This window comes from Balaenoptera physalus, assembly GCF_965194825.1.
Source record: "Balaenoptera physalus genome assembly, chromosome: 14".
In the NCBI taxonomy this organism is placed as follows: Eukaryota; Metazoa; Chordata; class Mammalia; order Artiodactyla; family Balaenopteridae; genus Balaenoptera; species Balaenoptera physalus.
The window spans coordinates 5675652-5696265 of NC_138893.1; the positions used below are offsets into that span (position 1 = coordinate 5675652).

Here is a 20614-nt window from a genome sequence, read left to right on the forward strand (position 1 = left end):
AAAGATTTCTTGGGGTTCACGTCTCGAAGCGGGGATTTGAAATAGGAGATAGATGGGCCCCTGGGCTGGACAGCTGGTGTTTGTCAAGTGTAGCAAAACTGAAGTTTTGTCCTCAGCGAGACAAGGACTACGCCCATTTCCCTTCCTCCATTGATATGGAGGGAACGAATTAGCAGTGGGGAATTTGTTGCAGCAAAAATAGAAATGAAGTTTTCCCTCTCCGGAGAACAAGGAAAATAAAGGGAACAGTGAACAGGCTAGAGAAGAAACATAACCTGGCCTGAAAGAGTTAATCACCCCTAGTTTTTTTTTTTTTTTTTTTAACTGTTACTAATCTGTAGTGTCTGTAACTAGATTTGTACTTCACAAAACTAACCTATTACTCTTTAACACTATGTGAATTACATCCTGCACTCCCTTGTAGCACTTGCATTTCAGAAAAAAGTTGCAGGCTGATAACCCAGAGACAAACGGACCCAGTAACAGGGCTGCCTGACGCCAGCACTGACTGTTTTGAAATAATGCAGGAAGAAGATGAATGCAGGACCTTCACTACTTTGATCCTTATCATATACCCTGGACTGCGAGCCCCACATATAAAATCTTCTCCCATTCCCCAAGGGGGGGTGAGCACAGTTCTTGAGGCACTAGACTGCTGTGTCTTCCCTTCTGCCTGGCAGAAAAATAAAGCCATCTCTCTCTTCCTCCAAAATCTCTGTCTCCGTATTTCTGTCCAGCATTGGTGCACAGGGAAGCCAATATTTCGGCAACAAGTCTAGAAAGAAACCCTTACATTTATGGTTCACTGACTTTCAACAAAAATGTCAATGCAATTCAATGGAGTGAAAGGATAGTCATTTCAGCAAATGGTGCTGGGACAAAGGAATTAATGGTTGCCTGGGGGTGGGGTAGGAATGGGGAAGGACTGCCCATGGGGTGATAGAAATGCCCTAAAACTGAATTGTGGTGATAGTTGCTCAACAATACAAATTAACTAAAAATCATTGAATTTACACCTGAAATGGGTGAATTCTATGGGGGAGGGAGAGGTAGACACCTCAGCCTGGAAGCAGGTCAGGCACTGGCGTGCTGAGGTGGGAGGGTCTGTAGTGGACCGGCTGGGTCTCCACCTTCTTCCCCAGCCCCTTGCTGAGCCTTTCTCGGAGCCTCTGCCCCTTCATTTTCCTAAACTAGGATAATGACACTTGCAGGCGGGTGGGGAGGATGGAAGGAAGGCACCATGTAAGGCCCTTGGCATAGGGCCAGCTGTGCCCTCCCTGGTGGGGTCCCACTCAGCTCCCAGAGCTGGGGGCAGCAATCCCTGACCGGGAGCCTCCCACTCTGGCTTCAGAGCACCCAGGGGCCGGGAGGGTCTGGCCAGCACCGTCCTGAAGGAGTAGCATGCTGTCCCCATGTACACTTTTCTAGTGGCTGCATTTAAAAAGTAAAAAGAAGCAGGTGCAATTCATTTAAATAGTGCATCTTATTTAACCTAATTCACCCTACATATTATCACTCTGACATGTGATCATTTAATTAATTATCAACAATACATTTTACATTCTGTTTTTCTTACAAAGTCTTCCAAATGTGATGTGTATTTTTCACTCATAGCGCGTTTCAGTTTGGACCAGCCACATTTCAAATGTCCAGATGCCCTCCGCTCATTTTTTGATTGGGTTGGTTTTTTTGTGGTTGTTGTTATTGAGTTGTATGAGCTGTTTGTATATTATGGAAATTAAGCCCTTGTCGGTTGCATCATTTGCAAATATCTTCTCCCAAACAATTAGCACAGGTGCTAAGACCACCGGATACCCACATGCAAAAGAATGAAGTTGGATTCTTACCTCACCCCATGTACAAAATTAACTCAAAATGGATCAAAGGCCTACATATAAGAACCAAGATTATAAAACCTGGAGAAGAAAACATGAAAGTAAACCTTCATGATCTTGGATTTGGCGAAGATTTCTTAGATCTGATACCAAGAGCACAAGCAAGAAAAGACAAAAGAGATGAATTGGACTTCCTTACAACGAAAAAGTGTTGCGCATAAAAGGAGAAAAGGAAAAAGATAATCCACCCTCCAAAATGGCACAAGATGTTTGCGAATCATGTATCTGATAAAGGTCTGTAGCCCAGCAGCCAAGCCACCTGCTGCTTAATGGGGTGTTTGTGTGGCCCCTCCTGTCCCAGGTAATAAGGGGATTTCAGGCCCAACAGCACCGGAGGGGTGGACTGCGGTCATCCTCAGCATCCTCGAGGAGTGAGTGCTGGATTATTTTGAGCCCAGATTCCTTCCCAGTACGGCACTCAAAGGCCGGGGGCTTCAGCATGCCTCCGGAAGAACACACAGTATTTGCAAGTCTTCGAGAACCAAGAAAACAGTCTTCACTTTTCTGAAAAGTGCATCTCATTTCATAGCAGTCACCGTTTTTCCAACTGGCTCCCAGGGGTGCGCTCCCACTCTTCTTTATTTCTCTGCAAGTGGAGTTGCCATGACGGTTTGGCTGTCCTCCATCCCCACACCACGTGACAAGGCCAGTGGCGCCACCTCTGGGTGGTCCTTACCTTCGCTGGAGATGAACCCAGACTCCCAGCCTGAGGCTGAATGTGACGGCCCTGCTACTCCCCATCACCACTTCTCATCTCCCTCCCCGTCTCTTTTCCTTCAGCTTTTCAGTCTCAGACGCACCTGACTGTCACCAATCACAGTCCCTGCAGAGCCCAGAGATTTCTCCTTGGAGGAAAGGTTCTGGAGAAATCAGAGGGATAAATAAAGAGTGCAGCCAACTCTCGCCTTGTGCTGATGCCCAAGAGGGTGAAGAGAGTGAGTGTTTTCTCCTTAGAAACGTAAAATACTCCAAGTAATAGATCATTCGGGAGCATCCTGTGTCTTCCAGCTCATTCTAATAACATGTCATTCCTGAATTTTTTTAAAAATTTATTTATTTTATTTATTTATTTTTGGCTGCATTGGGTCTTTCTTGCTGAGCACAGGCTTTCTCTAGTTGTGGCGAGAGGGGGCTGCTCTTCGCTGCGGTGCGTGAGCTTCTCATTGCGGTGGCTTCTCTTGTTGCCGAGCATGGGGTCTAGGCCCGCGGGCTTCAGTAGTTGTGGCTTGCGGGCTCTAGAGCGCAGGCTCAGTAGTTGTGGCACATGGGCTTAGTTGCTCGTGGCATGTGGGATCTTCCCGGACCAGGGCTCGAACCCGTGTCCCCTGCATTGGCAGGTGGAGTCTTAACCACTGCGCCACCAGGGAAGCCCCATTCCTGAATTTTAATGGGGGAATTTCTTTATCTGGTAAATATGCCAAGTGGGAGATCCATTTAAAAATGTTATCGAGGTAACTCCAAGGGTTGCAAAGAATGAGGATGCAGTGCTCTGTGTTCAGACACTGGCTGAGAGTTTCCCACCTGGAGCCTGGGCCCCTTGGAGGGCAGGGCGGCCACGACCCTCCTCCCGCAGGTGGGCCTCATCAGGCGCATCCCGCACTCAGGCCCACCTCATGGCGGAATCCTAGATCGGCCAATGGCAGGCAGCTGGCTAGAGATGCAGACAAGAGAAAAACCACTCAGCATCCAGGGACCACCAGGCCCGTGGCCTCAGGAACCTGGTCCAATCCAACTGAGCTTCTGAGGAGCCACATGCTGCGCCAGGAGCTCTTCTGGTCTGGGACGTGGCAGGCAACCTTGTGAGTTGAAAGGAGAGATGTTGGCTGGGGGAAACTTTCCGCTGAAAATAGCTTCTGCTCCCACCCTTGCCACCGGCTTGGTGTTTGGTCTCCAACAAGCCCCTGCCCTCCCTCCTTGGCCTGGGTTTCCTCACCTATGGAGAAATGAGTTGGATGCCAGCTTCTTGAGTTTCCTCTGAGTTTGAGGTGCCTCTGTGAGACTCCAGCCCCACAGGCCCCTCCCTCCCACTCGGGCACCTAGTGGTTTGGGCTCCTAAGTTGATGCGCTTTTAATAGGTTTCCATCATTTCCAGAGGGAAAAATGGGAGGAGGGTCGTTTGTGGCAGAGACGGATCTCACTGCACCTGGGCTGGTGGGACACTCACTTCCGTTACTTCAGCTGATAACCCTCCACTTGCATCAGCAGGTGAGTGAGTGTGGCTTATTCTTCCCAATAATGGAGCAAAATATACAATTTCTCCTAATGAAATGTGATTTTAATGAGAGACTAGAGCATAGGAGAGAGTAATTATTTAGATGGTATGCACGTGCTGGGTTAATTAATTAATTAATTTGGGGGGCTGCATTGGGTCTTCGTTGCTGTGTGCGGGCTTTCTCTAGTTGCGGTGAGCGGGGGCTACTCTTTGTTGCGGTGCGCAGGCTTCTCATTACGGTGGCTTCTCTTGTTGTGGAGCACGGGCTCTAGGTGTGCGGGCTTCAGTAGTTGTGGCACATGGGCTCAGTAGTTGTGGCTGGTGAGCCACAACTTTTTTGATTGGGTTTTTTTTTTGTGGTTGCTGTTTATTGAGTTGTATGAGCTGTTTATATATTATGGAAATTAAACCCTTGTTGGTCACATCATTTGCAAATATTTTCTCCCAAACAATTAGCACAGGTGCTAAGACCACCGGATACCCACATGCAAAAGAATGAAGTTGGATTCTTACCTCACCCCATATACAAAATTAACTCAAAATGGATCAAAGTCCTACATATAAGAACCAAAATTATATAACTTGTATTGATAGAGGAAAACATGAGAGTAAACCTTCATGACCTTGGATTCAATGATTTCTTAGATCTGATACCAGAATCACAAGCAACAAAAGACAAAGAGATGAATTGGACTTCCTCACAAGGAAAAACTGTTGTGCATAAAAGGAGAAAGGGAAAAGATAATCCACCCTCCAAAATGGTACAGGATGTTTGGCAATCACGTATCTGATAAAGATCTGTAGCCCACCAGCCAAGACTTTGAGAGAGATATACCCAACTCTGCAGGACACTTCATTGGGCTTAGAGGGTGACTAGGAAAGAAATCGGTCGGGCAGGTGCCCAAGGCCAGTGCGGACCCCGGGGCTGGGGAGGGAGAGGAGGAAAGGCTGAGAGTTGGCGTTAGAAAGGATGGCCACTAGAGGGCGCCAGAGCACCAGCGGGTGTTGGCGGAACTCCATGGATGTAACCAGAGAGGAGGTGCTGGTTATCGGGCGGCTCTGACTCTCCCACCCAAACTGCCTCGTCTCACAGAGGGGGACAGAGGTCCGCCTTCAGCATTTGATGGGGGCACTTCCAGCCTGGTCGGGTGTCCTAGTGGTGGGACAGCCTAACAGGCTGTCTGCGGACTGACTGCCCTTTGTTTCTCTAGAGGCAGGACTCTGGACCCAGAAATACCTGGCTTGACTCATGGGATTGCAGCTGTCAAGCTGCAGGCCTGCGTGGGTGTTGGCATCTAGAAAACAAGGCTGGTGGTCCTGAATGTGGAGCCTGTAAAAGCCCTGGTATTTTGGTGGGTGGGCTGTGCTCATCCCTGCTTGCTTTCTTCCTTTCCAGAGTTCTCCCCTAACTTCCTTCTTCCCCTTTCATCTGAGCCTCTTCTGTCCCCACACTCCTGCCGGGTGGACCTTAGCAAATCTCGAGTATAATGTCCCGTGTAATTAACTGTTTCAACAGGCTGTATTTAGATCCCCAGAGCTCATTCATCCTGCATAACGTAATTTTTGTATCGTGTCACCAACATCTCCCATCTTCCCACGCAAGTTCCCGACAATCAAGATTCTGCTGTGTTTTGTGAGTTGGACTTTAGTAGATACCACACGTAATTGAGATAAAACAGTATTTTCTTTTTGTGGTTGCTTTTTCCACTTAGCGTAATGTCTTTCAGGTTCATTCATGTTTTCCCAAATGGAAGATGTCCTTTTTTTTAAGGCTGAATTATATTCATACTTATATATCACATTTTAACTATTTTTACTAGACACCAGGGAAACAATAATAGGACGGCACCTCTAATTTCTAGATGCCTAAATTAAATAGATAAATAAAATAAAAATTGATAACATTAAATTTTAGTGAGAACTGAGAGGAGTAAAAATTACCCTGTATAGCTCATGGGCGTATAAAAAATACATCCAGTTGAGAAAACTGATTGACTTTTACTTATAAACTTAAAACTTTATTGGGAGTTCCCTGGTGGTCCAGCACTTAGGACTCGGCACTTTCACTGCCAAGGGCACGGGTTCAGTCCCCCATCGGGGGACTAAGAGCCTGCAAACCAGGCAGCGTGGCCAAAAAAACAAAAACCTTTATCTACGCTATTAGAAAAAAGAGTAAAAGTAAATACAGAACAGTGAAAACTCTCTGAAGTTCTTTTTTTTAAAGTTTTAAAAAAAATTATTATTTTTTTAATATTTATTTATTTGGCTGAGCCGAGTTTTAGTTATGGCACGCAGGATCTTTAGTTGCGGCCTGCAAACTCTTGGTTGCGGCATGTGGGATCTAGTTCCCTGACCATGGATCAAACCCGGGCCCCCTACATTGGGAGCACAGAGTCTTAGCTACTGGACCACCAGGGAAGTCTCTCTCTGAAGTTCTAAGACACCCTTACTTTCTGTATTCCTCCAACCATCTATAGTCAGCTTCTATTTTGTGCAAACATTTAAAAATAAAATCAAGAGTGGGGAAACAGAGACAAAGGTGAATCCCAGTATCTACATCCTCATGGTTATTATGGGACTCCTAATGCCAAAATCCCAGGGTATTATGAAGATTAACTCCAGTAATATCCATGAGGTTTCCAAAACAGTGCACTGTAATCTACTTGTAAACACATAATAGATGTGTTATGTTCAGTAACACATGTTCAGTGATTGTTGCACTAATGACTATATATATGTTGTTTTCCAAATAGAGACATACTCAGATGTTACAGCCTTTATTAGCCTTCTGTAAACTTTGACGTGTCAGCCAAACATGTGATCCTTCAAGATTGTGATGGTGGTCTTTGATAATAGTTGTTTTGAGATAAAGTGGTTGATGTAAGGGGCTGAGGTGTGGTGTGCCTACTTTCTCTAGTGCTACTAATAACGGGTCTGTGGGAGTAGCATTGGCACAAGGAAGAAACTTGTTAAAGATGCCAATTCATGGGCCCTGTTCCAAACCTGCAGAATCGCAATTTCTTCCATGGGTGCTGGAATGCTTTGTAAGCATATTAAAGTTTGAGAGGCAAGATTTACATAAGTGCTTACAATAAAGATGACATGGCTAGTTTTAGTAACTACTATCACCTGTGACCTCCTTCGCAGATTCTGCCTGAGAGCACATTTTAATTTTTTTTTTTTTGGCTGTGCTGCACAGCATGTGGGATCTTCATTCCCCGACCAGGGGTCGAATCTGCGCCTCCCGTATTGAAGACGGATTCTTAACCACTGGACCACCAGGGAAGTCCCGCATTTTAAAAAATATGAAATGTAGTTAACTTCAATATTATATTTGATTCAAGTGTACAACGTAGTTTCAGATGAGCAACGTAATTTATATAGATGACAAATAAATTTGCTTTAATTACGTTCTCCAGGCAATTCCAGGGTGAAACCAGGGTTATGCAACAGGTCTCGCAGGTATTTTTGTGGTGGGAGAGTTGAGTCCAGCCTTTGGTTCAAGGAAAGGTAATAATAGAGTCTGTGTGAGTGGGTCAGGTCAGTGCACCCCACATTCCCCATTCCTGTAGCAGCATTAGTAGCTGAGTGTGAGACAGAAGGGCCTATGGAAACAGGGAAGGAGAATATCATGTTTTGGTCTCCATGTAGGAGCTCATTTTCTTCTGAATCTGTCATGTGACAAAGGATAGGGGAGCGTGGGCTTTCTGCATTTGAGGGGCCTTCTGCCTCTGAGTTTGCGGGTAGCAGGTGAAAGTGCTGTGCCGATGTCTTCAAGGATGTACAGGTGTGATTTCTCTACAAAATATCACCTGCGAAAGAAACCTGGAAATGGAGAGGAAGAGGAAGAAACGGCAGGTTCTCAGGTAAAATTTGTGATCCAGATCAGCAGCCGTGTCACCTTTTCTTGCTGAAACCCCATGTGTTTAGAACTTGCAAACATTTACTTCTGTACCTCTGGTAGTCCTGCCTAACAAATTTGTTTTCAATACTTTTCTTTTTTTCCTAATGATAGCCAAGGTTAGATCTCTAGGCTATTCCTCTCTTATATCCCATTGCCTTCTCTCCATTTTCTCCATCCAGTTCCCTTTACAGCATAAAGAATTTCTACCATGAATTACTGATGTGCAAATGTTGAAAATGTTCCCTTTTTGTCATATCAACTTGAGGAAATGTTGATATACAGGATTCTCACTGAATATGAGGTTGGGTCCTGGGATATCAGTGAAGACAGAGAATATGTAATATTTAGGTCCTGTCTGGATGCAGGATCAGTCTACGTAGACAAGGATAATGAAAATGCACCAATTAAGCTGATTGCTATAGGGCCTAGAATAACCCAGAGTTCTGAAAAAGAGAGCTCTCAATTGCCTCAAGGAAAGACTTCCTATTTAAAATACACAAGAGTACAGGACATGAGAGTTATATGTGGTTTTAAATGTGCTTAGCCTTGTTCTCATGATTAGATTAATGTTTTTTGGTTTGCGTCTTTCTTTGCTTTTTTCCAAAACTGTTCCAGCAATGATGAGGCCTGTGTGCATGGGTCAGCTGATATCAATTTGTCCCATTACAGCTGATGGTAATTTTGTTCACTTGATTCAGGGGCTATCTGCCAGATTCCTCGACTGAAAAGCTAATAATTTTCCAATTATTGTTAATAGGGTCTTGGAGGGATTTACTAAGAGATGTGCATAAACCATCACATTTCATGTGAATACTACCTGTCTTCTTCATTTCCCTTTACTTGTAGTTTGCTTTGGAAAATGAAGGCTCTCACCTTTGTTCAGGTTTTGTTAGTAAGAGTTCTGTAAATGTTCTTTTTAATTCCATTGTCATTTCAGTTATTCTCTTGTTTATTACTTTTTGTATCTCCAGGAAAAGAAAACAAGAGTCCTATAGTATATGTTCAAGTATCTTAAAATGCTATAATATAATCAGTACAAATGAGAAATGAAATAATTTCCTGGAAATAGGGATGTGTTGATGCAAAGAAAATCTTCACGATGTTTCATCTTGTCCTACTCATTTCTTGAGTTGATCTGCATCTTTCACTCTAGATCAGTGATAATTCTAGATATTTATGAAATGAAATAAGATATTTTTGCTCACATCTTAAAATCAAATATCCAACCTTATTTTTTTTTTGGCCACACAGCACGGCTTGTGGAATCTTAGTTGCCCCACCAGGGATCAAACCTGTGCCCTTGGCAATGAAAGCATGGAGTCTTAACTAGGGAATTCCCTCCATTCCTTATTTTTGATTGAGCAGTACTTGGAAGTAGAGTTATGGATCTGCAAATTAGAAGTACTTCCTAAGTGTTTTAAAGGGGCTGTCAGGAAGTACTATTTGGTAAAGTAATTTTCTGTAACTTACAGTATCCTCTCTTCTCTACTGAACATAGTACTGGATTGGAAATTATAGGATCCCCAGGAAGAGTCATCTTCCTTTTTTAAATAAACAGGTCTTTCTGTCTCTAAGCTGAACCTGTCACCTTTTTTGAGCAAAGGAAAGAACCCTGGGATGTGAAGAAAAGGAGACAACAGTCATACACCCAGATAGGTGGGAATGAATAAAGCAGATAGCACAGGTGTGATGTCCAAAGGTGAAGGAGGAAGCTAGGCTTTAAAATGTTGTTTGGGAAGCTCTGCTTCGATGGAAGTTATGTTGAGAAGCCTAGGTTTGTCTCTTGCCCTCACAGAGACACATCTCCTGCTCCATTCATATCATGCTCCTAAATTCTCTAAGGATTTTCCTTTTGCTCCAGTGATCTTCCCTGGCAATCAGAGTGAGAGCCAAAGTCTTACCAATGGCCAGTGAGGGTCTGTATGTTCTGACTCTTCTTCCATTGCTTATGGGGGCCTGGGAAAATCTGTGCACATACATAGATCTTTCAGGGAGTTTATGTGAGTTTCTCCTCCCTTATCTTTGGGGGCACTTGTCTCCTAGAGACACCTACACATTCCACTACAACACTGGGAACGTGAGATAGACTGACTGTCCCCCATTCCAGTCTACATAGAGCATGCTTCCCCATGAACCAGACCCTGTACTAGGTCCTCAGAAATGAACCTGGGAGCCTCACAGTGTTTACTCTGGCCTCACGATAGAATAACCTGGGCCACTTCATTAAGATATCATTGATCCTGGGCCCTGCCAAAGGCTAAATGACAGAATCTATCCAGGTGGGACACAGGGGATGGTAGTTCTGAAAAACACACAAATGATCCAAATGGGGAGTCAAGGCTGAAAATGACTTTGGTGAATGTTGCTCATCAGAATTTCATGGCTATACAAATCACTTATGGATCCCATTAAAAACTGGGGCCCCATACTCTGATGTTATGACTCTCCGAGTCTGGGATGAAGGTCATTAATCTGCACTTTGAGCAACCACTGCTTCCCCCAGACCTCACTTCCAGCAGCATTAATCTAGAGAAATCAAGAACAGCGCCTGAGTGCCTTACATACAACCACCCTATCTGAACACAAATACTGCTTATTCCCAGGGAAGACCACTAACAACTTCTGAAAAGATGACATTCTCTGCTCACCACTTTCAAATTGAGTGGGGACTAGCGAAAGCAGTGGGGTCTGAGCAAGACTGTTATAGGGAAACAACATTTATTCATTCATGAAAGGAATGTTTCATGAGGATCTACAGCACGCTCACAGGTATGTGAGGATGCACTATGTTAAGACACTGTGCTAAGATGCTCACATGATGAGAGTTAATTATCATAATCTGCTGGGAAATGGGTATTCTATGTTCGTCTTTCCCAAGAGGGTTTAGATGTTGGGCTTACCTTCTTGGGAGTAGAGATTATCTTTGTCTCTTCTCTTTCATTATCACTGATGATAGAAATAAAATCCACCCACCAAATTTCAAGTCCTTTGCTCTCCTTTATCTGAGTCTGAGCATCAAAAACTGTGAATGCCAGATCCATTCACAAAGGTGACAGAGTTTCCAGAAATGCTGGTTTTTGAGCTGCTCCGAAAAGGGTGACCAAGGAATGGGGGCAGAGCCATGGCAGGACTTTTTTTTTTTAGTTGTTTAAGTGGTCATTTTAAATGGAATCTGAACTGATGTTCACTTTCAGGCTCTGCAAGTGTGATTTTGGAAGAGGGGCTATATTCTGGGTGGAAATTCTGGAGCAGCAGAGCTGTGCCCGCATGTTAAGCCTGAAGTATGAAACAGGGATCTGTGGCATCAGATGGGCTGCTCTAGAGGTGGGACTGATGGGTGCCTTATGTGTTTATATTACTCAGCGTGATTCTGGGTGGCCAGTCCCTGATTCTGATCTCGGGGAGAGAGCAGTGAGTGGTGACTTGAAGTGGGATCTTAGTTCCCTGCCCAGGAATTGAACCTGAGTAGCCTGGGTACAAAAACCAGGAATCCTAATGGCTAGGGGCTAGAGGCTAGAGGCAAAGTTGCCCTGGCTCTTGCCCTGTTTGATAAATGAATTTCTCAAGGAGGCAAAAACTGCAAAAACAGGTATTAAGTTTATTATCAGAGACACAGCACAACATGTGGGAGAGCACACAGAGAAACAGTTTAAGACAGAAGCAAATATTTATAAATAAATAAATTAATTAATAAATTAATTAATTTAAAAAAAAAGGTGGTTAGGAGCACTTTATCTGGAGGAAATAGGGGAGGGGTTTTTCTAGAGAAGACACCAAATCAAAGCAAGGATAATATTTGATTGTATCTTAGCCAGTCACCTTGATTTTGGAAAGCCTAGTTGGCTGTGTATGATTGGTTGTTTCTTTTTTTAAATTTTTTTTATAGTTAACTTTTATAAATTTATTTATTTATTTTTGGCTGCGTTGGGTCTTTGTTGCTGCGCGCGGGCTTTTCTCTAGTTGTGGCAAGCGGGGGCTACTCTTCATTGCGGTGCGCAGGCTTCTCATTGTGGTGGCTTCTCTTGTTGCGGAGCACGGGCTCTAGGCACACGGGCTTCAGTAGTTGTGGCTCACGGGCTCTAGAGTGCAGGCTCAGTAGTTGTGGCGCACAGGCTTAGTTGCTCTGTGGCATGTGGGATCTTCCTTGACCAGGGCCTGAACCTATGTCCCCTCCATTGGCAGGCGGATTCTCAACCACTGCGCCACCATGGAAGCCCCTGATTGGTTGTTCTTAATTTATTTTCTTAGATTAAGGTGCCTTGACTCTGTATTAAGTTTTGTTTGCTTCAATAGGCTACCAAAGCATTAGAGTCACCTCAGCCTAATGGCCTCCTTGTTTAATTGCTTTAACACTGGATATGCAGTAGGTGGGAAATTATACTTTTCATCCATTTGCAAGGTAATTTAGCAATTGTCTACCTAATGTAGGAATGCACAGTCATGTTGGTGCAACAATTTCATGTCCCAGAACCACCCAGATAAGCCACATGTGTAGAAATCGAAGATCCACATTCTGTGATAGCAGGAGAAAAACACATGCAGCTATGTAAATGCATAATTAGGGGAGTGTTTTAGTAAAGTCATTTTATTCATAATTACCATGGAATATGATGTTGTGTCTCTGGGAATGCAGGAAATCCATTTCTACTGGTGTGAAAATATCACCTTCATATATGATTAGTTAAGGAAAGCAATCTGATTGACAGAAAGTTTGATTTGACAATATCTATGTAAATATTGAACTATGTACATAATATTTTAGTGTTTGTCTATGTGTGGATGTGTATTATACAAATTCAAATGTAGTTTGTTACACATGAAAATTGTATATTAAGGAGGATATACTTGGAACTGATGATATTACCTCTGGAGATAAAACTCTTATTGCTTCTGGGGGTAGTTAATTATTGGGCATTTTTACTTGATTTTATTGTTTAAATACTTTATAATTTCATATTTTATAATGTTTATTATTTTATAATTAAATTTGTCTTATGCAAAGTAGTTTTCTATCACTGCCATAACATATGACCACACATTTAGCAGTTTAAAAAACATTCTATAGGGACTTCCCTGGTGGTCCAGCGGTTAAGACTCTGTGCTCCCAATGCAGGGGACCCAGTTTCCATCCCTGGTCAGGTAACTAGATCCCACATGCTGCAACTAAGATCCCACATGCCGCAACTAAGACCCGGCGCAGCCAAATAAATAAATAAATAAATATTTTTAAAAAATAAAAAAAATAGAAAACATCCTACAGTGCATAAGTTAGAAATCCAGTAGGCTTAGCTGGGCTTTCTGTTTAGGGTCTTACAAGGTCAGAAATCAGGGTTTCATGAGGCATACGTTCTTATCTGCAGCTTCCAGGGGAGAATCCACTTCCAGGACCAGTCAGGTGCTAGGCAGAATCCATTTCATTCTGGTAGTTTCCATAGTCACACCTGGCATCTGGTGTCCCTAAAGGAGAGAAGAAATAATGTGTTATTGTTTACTTATTTTTTTCTCTAATCCTTTACTGTGTATTCAGTTGAAGGAATCATCACAAATATTTTATGTGAGTAAGGTTATTACCTCAAGGTCCCAAATTAGAAACTATTCACGATTAGTTATGATTTGAGTGCAAATCATGGAATTAGTGAATAGGAGAAAAAATTAGTGACCCTCAATCCCCCCGCTGCAACTACCATCACCCCACCTCCATCCCTCTACTTCTCATTCTCTATTCCTCACTGTGACCTCAATCTCTCTACCTCTGTGACCTTTAGATATCTCTAGAACTAAGTCTTTGCCTTCTAGGCTTCTTTGTTTCTCTCCCATGTCCATCCTGTGCATTTTAGACCTCATTCCCCATGAAACCTCTATTCCCCAGATTCCAGAGCTCTCAGCCCAACCTTCCTCCCCTTCTGTTGTTCCCAGGCCTTTTATCCTTTGTATCCTCCTTCTCCCTTGCCCTTTATCCTCCCCTCATTCCAATGACTTCAGCCCATTTCTCGTATCCTGTATGTCTAATGCTCTCAAATGTTCCAGTCATCAGTTATCAAGTGGCCTTAATTTCCTCATGACCCTGCACCCATTTCCCCCAACCCTGTAATCCCTGACTCTGCAATTTCCTCTGCAATTTTTTTGGAATAGTTTGAGAAGAATAGGTGTTAACTCTTCTCTGAAGTTTGGTAGAATCCACTTGTGAAGCCATTTGCTCCTGGACTTTCAGTGGTTGGAAGTTTTTGTTTTATAACTGATTCAATTTCATTACTGGTATTTTGTCTGATTGTATTTTCTACTTCTTCCTCATTCAGTCTTGAGAGATTGTACATTTCTAAGAATTTGTCCATTTCTTCTAGGTTGTCCATTTTATTAGCATATAATTGTTCATAATAGTCTCAGGCTCTTTGGTATTTTTGTGGTGTCAGTTGTACCTTCCCCTTTTTCATATCTGATTTTATTGATTTGGGCCTTCCCTCTCTTTTTTTTTTCTTGATGAGTCTGGCTAAATTTTGTTTTATCTTTTCAAAGAACCAGCTGTTAGTTTCATTGATCTTTTCTATTGATTTTTAGTCTCTATTTCTTCTCTATATGATTTTTTTTTTAAATTTTGCTAACTTTGAGCTTTGTTCTTTTTCTAGCTCCTTTGGGTGTAAGGTTAGGTTGTTCGTTTGAGATTTTTCTTGTTTCCTATGGTAAGCTTGTATCACTGTAAACTTCCCTTTTAGAACTGCTTTTGCTGTGTCCGATAGATTTGGATTGTTGTGTTTTCATTGTCATTTGTCTCTAGGTGTTTTTAAATTTCCTCTTTGATTTCTTCAGTGATCCATTGGTTGTTTAGCAGCATATTGTTTAGCCTCCACGTGTTTGTGTTTTTTGCAGTTATTTTCTTGTAGTTGATTTGTAGTCTCCTAGCACTGTGTTTAGATACTTGATATGATTTCAATTTACTTAAATTTACTGAGGGTTGTTTTGAGGCCTAGCATGTGATCTATCCTGGAGAAATTTCCATGTGCACGTGAAAAGGAAGTGTATAAGTGTATTGTGTTGCTTTTGGATGGAATGTGCCATATATATATATAGATAGATATATATATATATCTATATATATATCTCTATATATATCTCTATATATATATATCTCATCTCCATCTGGTCTAATGTGTTACTTAAGGCCAGTGTTTCCATATTGATTTTCTGTCTGGATGACCTGTCCATTGTTATAAGTGGGGTTTTAAAATTCCCTACTTTTATTGTGTTACTGTCAATTTCTCCCTTTATGTCAGTTAATATTTGCTTTATGTATTTAGGTGCTCCTATGTTAAGTGCATAAATACTTACAATTGTTATAACTTCTTCTTGGATTGATCCCTTGATCATTATGTAGTGTCCTTCTTTGTTTCTTTTAACAATCTTTATTTTAAAGGATAATTTGTCTGATATAAGTATTGCTACTGTGGCTTTCTTTTGATTTCCATTTGTATGGAATACCTTTTTCCATCCCTCCACTTTCAGTCAGTGTTATGTCTTTAGATCTAAAGTGTGTCTCTTGGAGCCAGCATATATACAGGTATTGTTTTTGTATCTATTCAGCCACTCTATGTCTTTTGATTGGAACATTTAGTCCATCAATGGACTATGTATGTTCTTATTGCCATTTTGTTAATTGTTTAGGGATTGTTTTCTAGGTCTTTTTTGTTCCTTCTTTTTGTTCTCTTCTCTTGTGATTTAATGGCTATCTTTAGTGTTATGTTTCGATTCCTTTTACTTTTGTGTGTGTGTGTCTATTATAGATTTTTGGTTTGTGGTTATCATCAGGCTTATATATAGCAATCTATATATCTGTATCTATGATTATTTTACATTGCTGATCTTGTAATTTCAAATGCATTTTCACAAGCCTGCATTTGTACTAGCCTCCCCTCATGATTACAGTCTTGATACCACATTTTACATCTAACTGTTCTGTGTATCCCTTAACTGTTTATTGTCAATATAGATGATTTTACTACATTTGTAAATGTAACTTTCCTACTAGATTTGTGCATGGATGATTTTCTACCTTTACTATATGTTTTCCTTTAACAGTGAGCTTTTTTCTTTTCATAATTTTCATGTTTCTAGTTGTGGCCTTTTCTTTTTTGCTTAGAGAATTTCCTTTAACATTTCTTATAAAGGAGGTTTGGTGGTTCTGAACTCTTAGTTTCTGCTTGTCTGTGAAGCTTTTGATCTATCAATCTGATCAAGAACCTTGCTGGTTAAAGTATAGTTGGTTGTAGGTTTTTTTTTCCCTTTCATCACTTTGAATATGTTGTGCCACTCCCTTCTTTTTTTTTTTTCCTTTTCTTTTTATTTATTTATCTATTTTTGGCTGCGCTGGGTCTTCATTGCTGCATGAGGGCTTTCTCTAGTGATGAGCAGGGGCTACTCTTCATTGCGGTGCATGGGCTTCTCATTGCCGTGGCTTCTCTTGTTGCGGGGCACAGGCTCTAGGCACATGGACTTCAGTAGTTGTGGCACATGGGCTTCAGTAGTTGTGGCTCGTGGGCTCTAGAGCGCAGGCTCAGTAGTTGTGGTGCACGGGCTTAGTTGCTCCTCAGCATGTGGGATCTTCCCGGACCAGGGCTTGAACCCGTGTCCCCTGCACTGGCAGGCAGATTCTTAACCACTGTGCCACCAGGGAAGCCCATGCCACTCCCTTCTGACCTGCAGAGTTTATGCTGAGAAGTCAGCTGATAACCTTAATGGGAGTTCCCTTGTAAGTACTGTGTTACTTTTCCCTTGCTACTTTTAATATTCTCTCTTTAATTTTTGCCATTTTTATATACAATGTGGGGACTTCCCTGGTGGTCTAGTGGTTAAGAATCCACCTTCCAATGCAAGGGACGCGGGTTTGATCCCTGGTCGGGGAACTAAGATCCCACATGCCACAGGGCAACTAAGCCCGCGCACCACAACTACTGAGCCTGTGCGCTCTGGAGCCTGTGTGCCACAACTAGAGAGAAGCCCATGCACTGCAATGAAGAGCCTGTGGGCTGCAACTAAGACCTGATGCAGCCAAACAAATAAATATTTAAAAAAATAATAATATACAATATGTCTTTGTGTCTTCCTCTGTGGGTAATCCTGTATGGGACATTCTGCGCTTCCTGAACTTGGATGTCTGTTTCCTATCCCAGGTTAGGGAAGTTTTCATGTATTATGTCTTCAGTTATGTTCTCAGCCTCCTTTTCTTTCTCTTCTTCTGGGTCCCCTATAATGCAAATATTAGTGTGCTTGATGTTCTTACAGAGGTCTCTTAAACTGTACTCATTTCTTTTCCTTCCTTTTTTCTTTTCAGTATGAGTGGTTTCAACTACTCTGTCTTTCAGCTCACTGATACATTCCTTTGTATCCTTTAGTCTACAGTTGATTCCTTCTAGGGTGTTTTTCATTTCAGTTATCTTATTCTTCACCTCTGATTGTTCTTTATATTTTCTAAATTTTTGTTAAAAATTTCTGACTCGTCTGTGCATCCATTCCTCCCCCGAGTTCTTTGGTCATCTTTATCATCACTACCCTGAACTCTTTCTTGGGTAGATTACCTATTTCCACTTTACTTAGTTCTCCTTTGGGGGTTTTATTTTGTTCCTTTGTTTGGAACAGGTTCCTCTGTCACCTCATTTTGCCTAATTTGCTGTTTATATTTTTATGTATCTTATAGATTGGTTATGTTTGTTTCCTAACATTGGAGAAGTGGCCTTTTGCAGGAGACATCCTGTGTGTCCCAGTAGTGCACTCCCCTCTCATCACCAGAGCTTTCTGCTCTAGAGGTTTCCCCTGTGAGGGCTGCGTGGGTCTTCCTGTCATGGTAGGCTCATTACATGGGTGGTCTGGTAGGCTTGGTTTGCCCCCGGACTTGTTGGTTGCTGGGTCCTGCCTTGTGCAGAGGCTTCTGGCTAGCTATGGGTTGTTAACTGTGTCAGGCGGTGGCTTACTGCAGAAACCCGGGGTGGGGGGACTAGTGTTGCATTACTGGTGGGTGGAGTCAGCGTCCAGGAAATCTCAGGGCTGTTGCCCAACCACTGTGGGTGAAGCCAGGTCCTGGAGTCTGGTTGCAGGTCCCAGGGGTCCCAGAACTTGTGTTTTATCATTGGTGGGTGAGGCTGCTTTCTCACACAGTTGGCTGCAGGGCCCAGCGTGTCTTGAACCTTCTGTTGGACTGCTGATGGTTGGGGCCAGGGCCCAGTTGGTCTCCATGGAAGGATCTGGCCTGCTAGTGGGTGGGCTGTGTCTGTAGGCTGTGGGGCTATAGTTTTCTTGTGGCTGGTGTCTGCCCACTGGTGGGTGAAGCTGGGCCTGAGGCTAGAGCAGGCTTGCTGGTGGCTGGCGCTGGGGCCCAGCCAGTCCCAGGGCATGATCTGGGCTCCTGGTGGGTGGGCCAGATCCACAGACTGCAGGGCTGTGGTTTTCTTATGGCTGGTGTCCACCCACTAGGGAAGCTGGTCCTGAGGCTAGAGCAGGTTCCCTAGAGGGTGTGGCTCAAGCCCATGGGATTCTGGGGTGCCTGAATGGGTGAAAAGCTCATTTTCAGTGCCTGCCCACTGTTGGTTGGAGCTGGGTCCCAGGTTCTCTGGCTAGAGGGCCCCGAGAGTCTCGGGTTGGGTTTAGTGCCTGTGCACTGGAGCATGGGGCCGGGTCCCGGGCCCTGTGTTGGACAGGATCATGTCCAGGGGTGGTTGTGGACTCCCAGGGTCATAAGGCAGTCTTCCTGCCAGTGCCTGAGGCTGTGTCCATGCCGTGTTAGTTGCTTGTCCTGAGGCGTCCCAGCACTGGTGCCTATATGCTGTTTAGTCTGGGCAGGGCTGGGTATTGGGGCTATAAGCTAGAAGGAGGATTCCAAAATGGCATTTGTCAGCACCAGTGTCCATGTGGTAGAGCAAGCTCCCCCCAATTGCTGCAGTCAGTGTCTGTGTCCCCAGGGTGAGCTGTAGTTGCCTCCTGCCTCTCTGGGAGGCTCTCCAAGATCAGCAAGTAGGTCTGACCCAGGCTCCTATCATATTACTGCTTCTTCCCTCCATGCCAGAGCCTGTGAGATTTTCGTGTGTGCCCATTTAGAGTGAAGTCTCTATTTCCGCCAACCCTCTGGGACTCCTGAAATTAAGCCTCACTGGCCTTCAAAGCCACATTCTCTGGGGGCTCATTCTCTGGGTCGTCACCCCTTTTTCCGCAAGACTGTGACATGGATATTGACAGTGGGGAATTGTAACAGGGAAGAGCCAAGTCGGACTACATGTTGGATCTGTTTCTTTTACTTTAACCTTTGCTTTCCACGGCTTTTGTTCACTCAATGGATACTGTCTACACATAATGGCCTGCCTCGGGGAACCCTGCCCCTCTGCCTGAATGTTAAACCAAAGTACCTTTGTTCAGGGAAACATCCGGACCCTGTTCCACCTGTGGCTGGCTGCAAGGAAAAAGAAATTAACACATCCCCTCCCCGAGGCTGGCCATTCCAGGGGATATTTGCAAAACTTAAGGCCTTTTTACTTTACTTCCTCATCTCCTCCCCGTCTCTGTGCTATAAAAGAAACTGGCATCCAAACCCGGAGAAGACGGTTATTTTGAGACTTTAGTCTGTCATCTACTCGGCCTGCTGGCTTTCCGAATAAAGTATTCCCTGCCTCAACACCTCGTCTTCGATTTATTAGCCTGTCATGCGGCACCTCGTCTTCAATTTATTAGCCTGTCGTGCGGCAAGCAGGGGGAGCTTGGACTCGGTAAAAGTTACAAAATGATGACACTCTAACTTATCATTTAGCCTTCATTTATGAGCTGAAATATTTCCATAAAGGGAGTGTTTAGTTATATTACAGTTCATATAGGTAATGTAGACTAAATGCTGAATTGTTGCCTTCATTTACTGGTATTCAAAATAATGTGTTAGTTACCTAGCATCTTCCAAAGTTAATTTCTTTTTTTTCAGTGAACTCATAGAATTAAATATCCTTGATGTATTTTAATTCATTACAGGAAATTCTGATTGATGTTAATTAAAATCATCCTTCTTTGGCCCTGGGGGCTTTGGAACAGCCCTCTGTCTCCGGTAGTTTATTTGTTTCTGATGTGACAATACGTTCCAGGCTCCTCTTATCCCTTTCCAGCCCTGGAATCAGCCATTTCTCCAGGAACCTAGTTTTCTCTTAAAGGAAAATGGTATAGAGTGATGACAGTCTGGTGCCAGAGGTTGGTCCTTGTTTGGGGACTTTTTCAGTGGACAGAGCTAGGACCTATATCTGTATTTTTAAAAGATAACATCATCAAGTGTTTATAGTGATACTTCTAATTCAAATGAAGAACTATATAGGATTTTAATTCGACATCATCAGTCTTATATCTGCTTCTTTTCACACGTTGAAATTTTCAGGGTCCAAAACTCCAAGATAGTTACTTATCTGCATCATCCCACATGTGTAGAACATTTCAATAACAGAGCGTGCAGTGTCTAATTTTATCTGAAAGGTCAGGGTGAAAAGAACAGTTGTTGACAAGATGAGGATGCATATTCCGGTTAGAGCAAACAGCATGTACAAAGATCCAGAGGCTGGAGAGCACATAGTTCATTTAGGAAGGAGCAGGTCC

The 20614-nt window shown here is 43.1% G+C and overlaps 1 protein-coding gene across 3 annotated transcripts in view; it reads left to right on the forward strand.

Moving 5' to 3' along the window:
* The window catches only part of RASGEF1A (RasGEF domain family member 1A), a 264154-nt gene that overhangs the window by 85939 nt on the left and 157601 nt on the right, over positions 1-20614 (forward strand). The gene's annotated exons all lie outside the window — the stretch shown is intronic.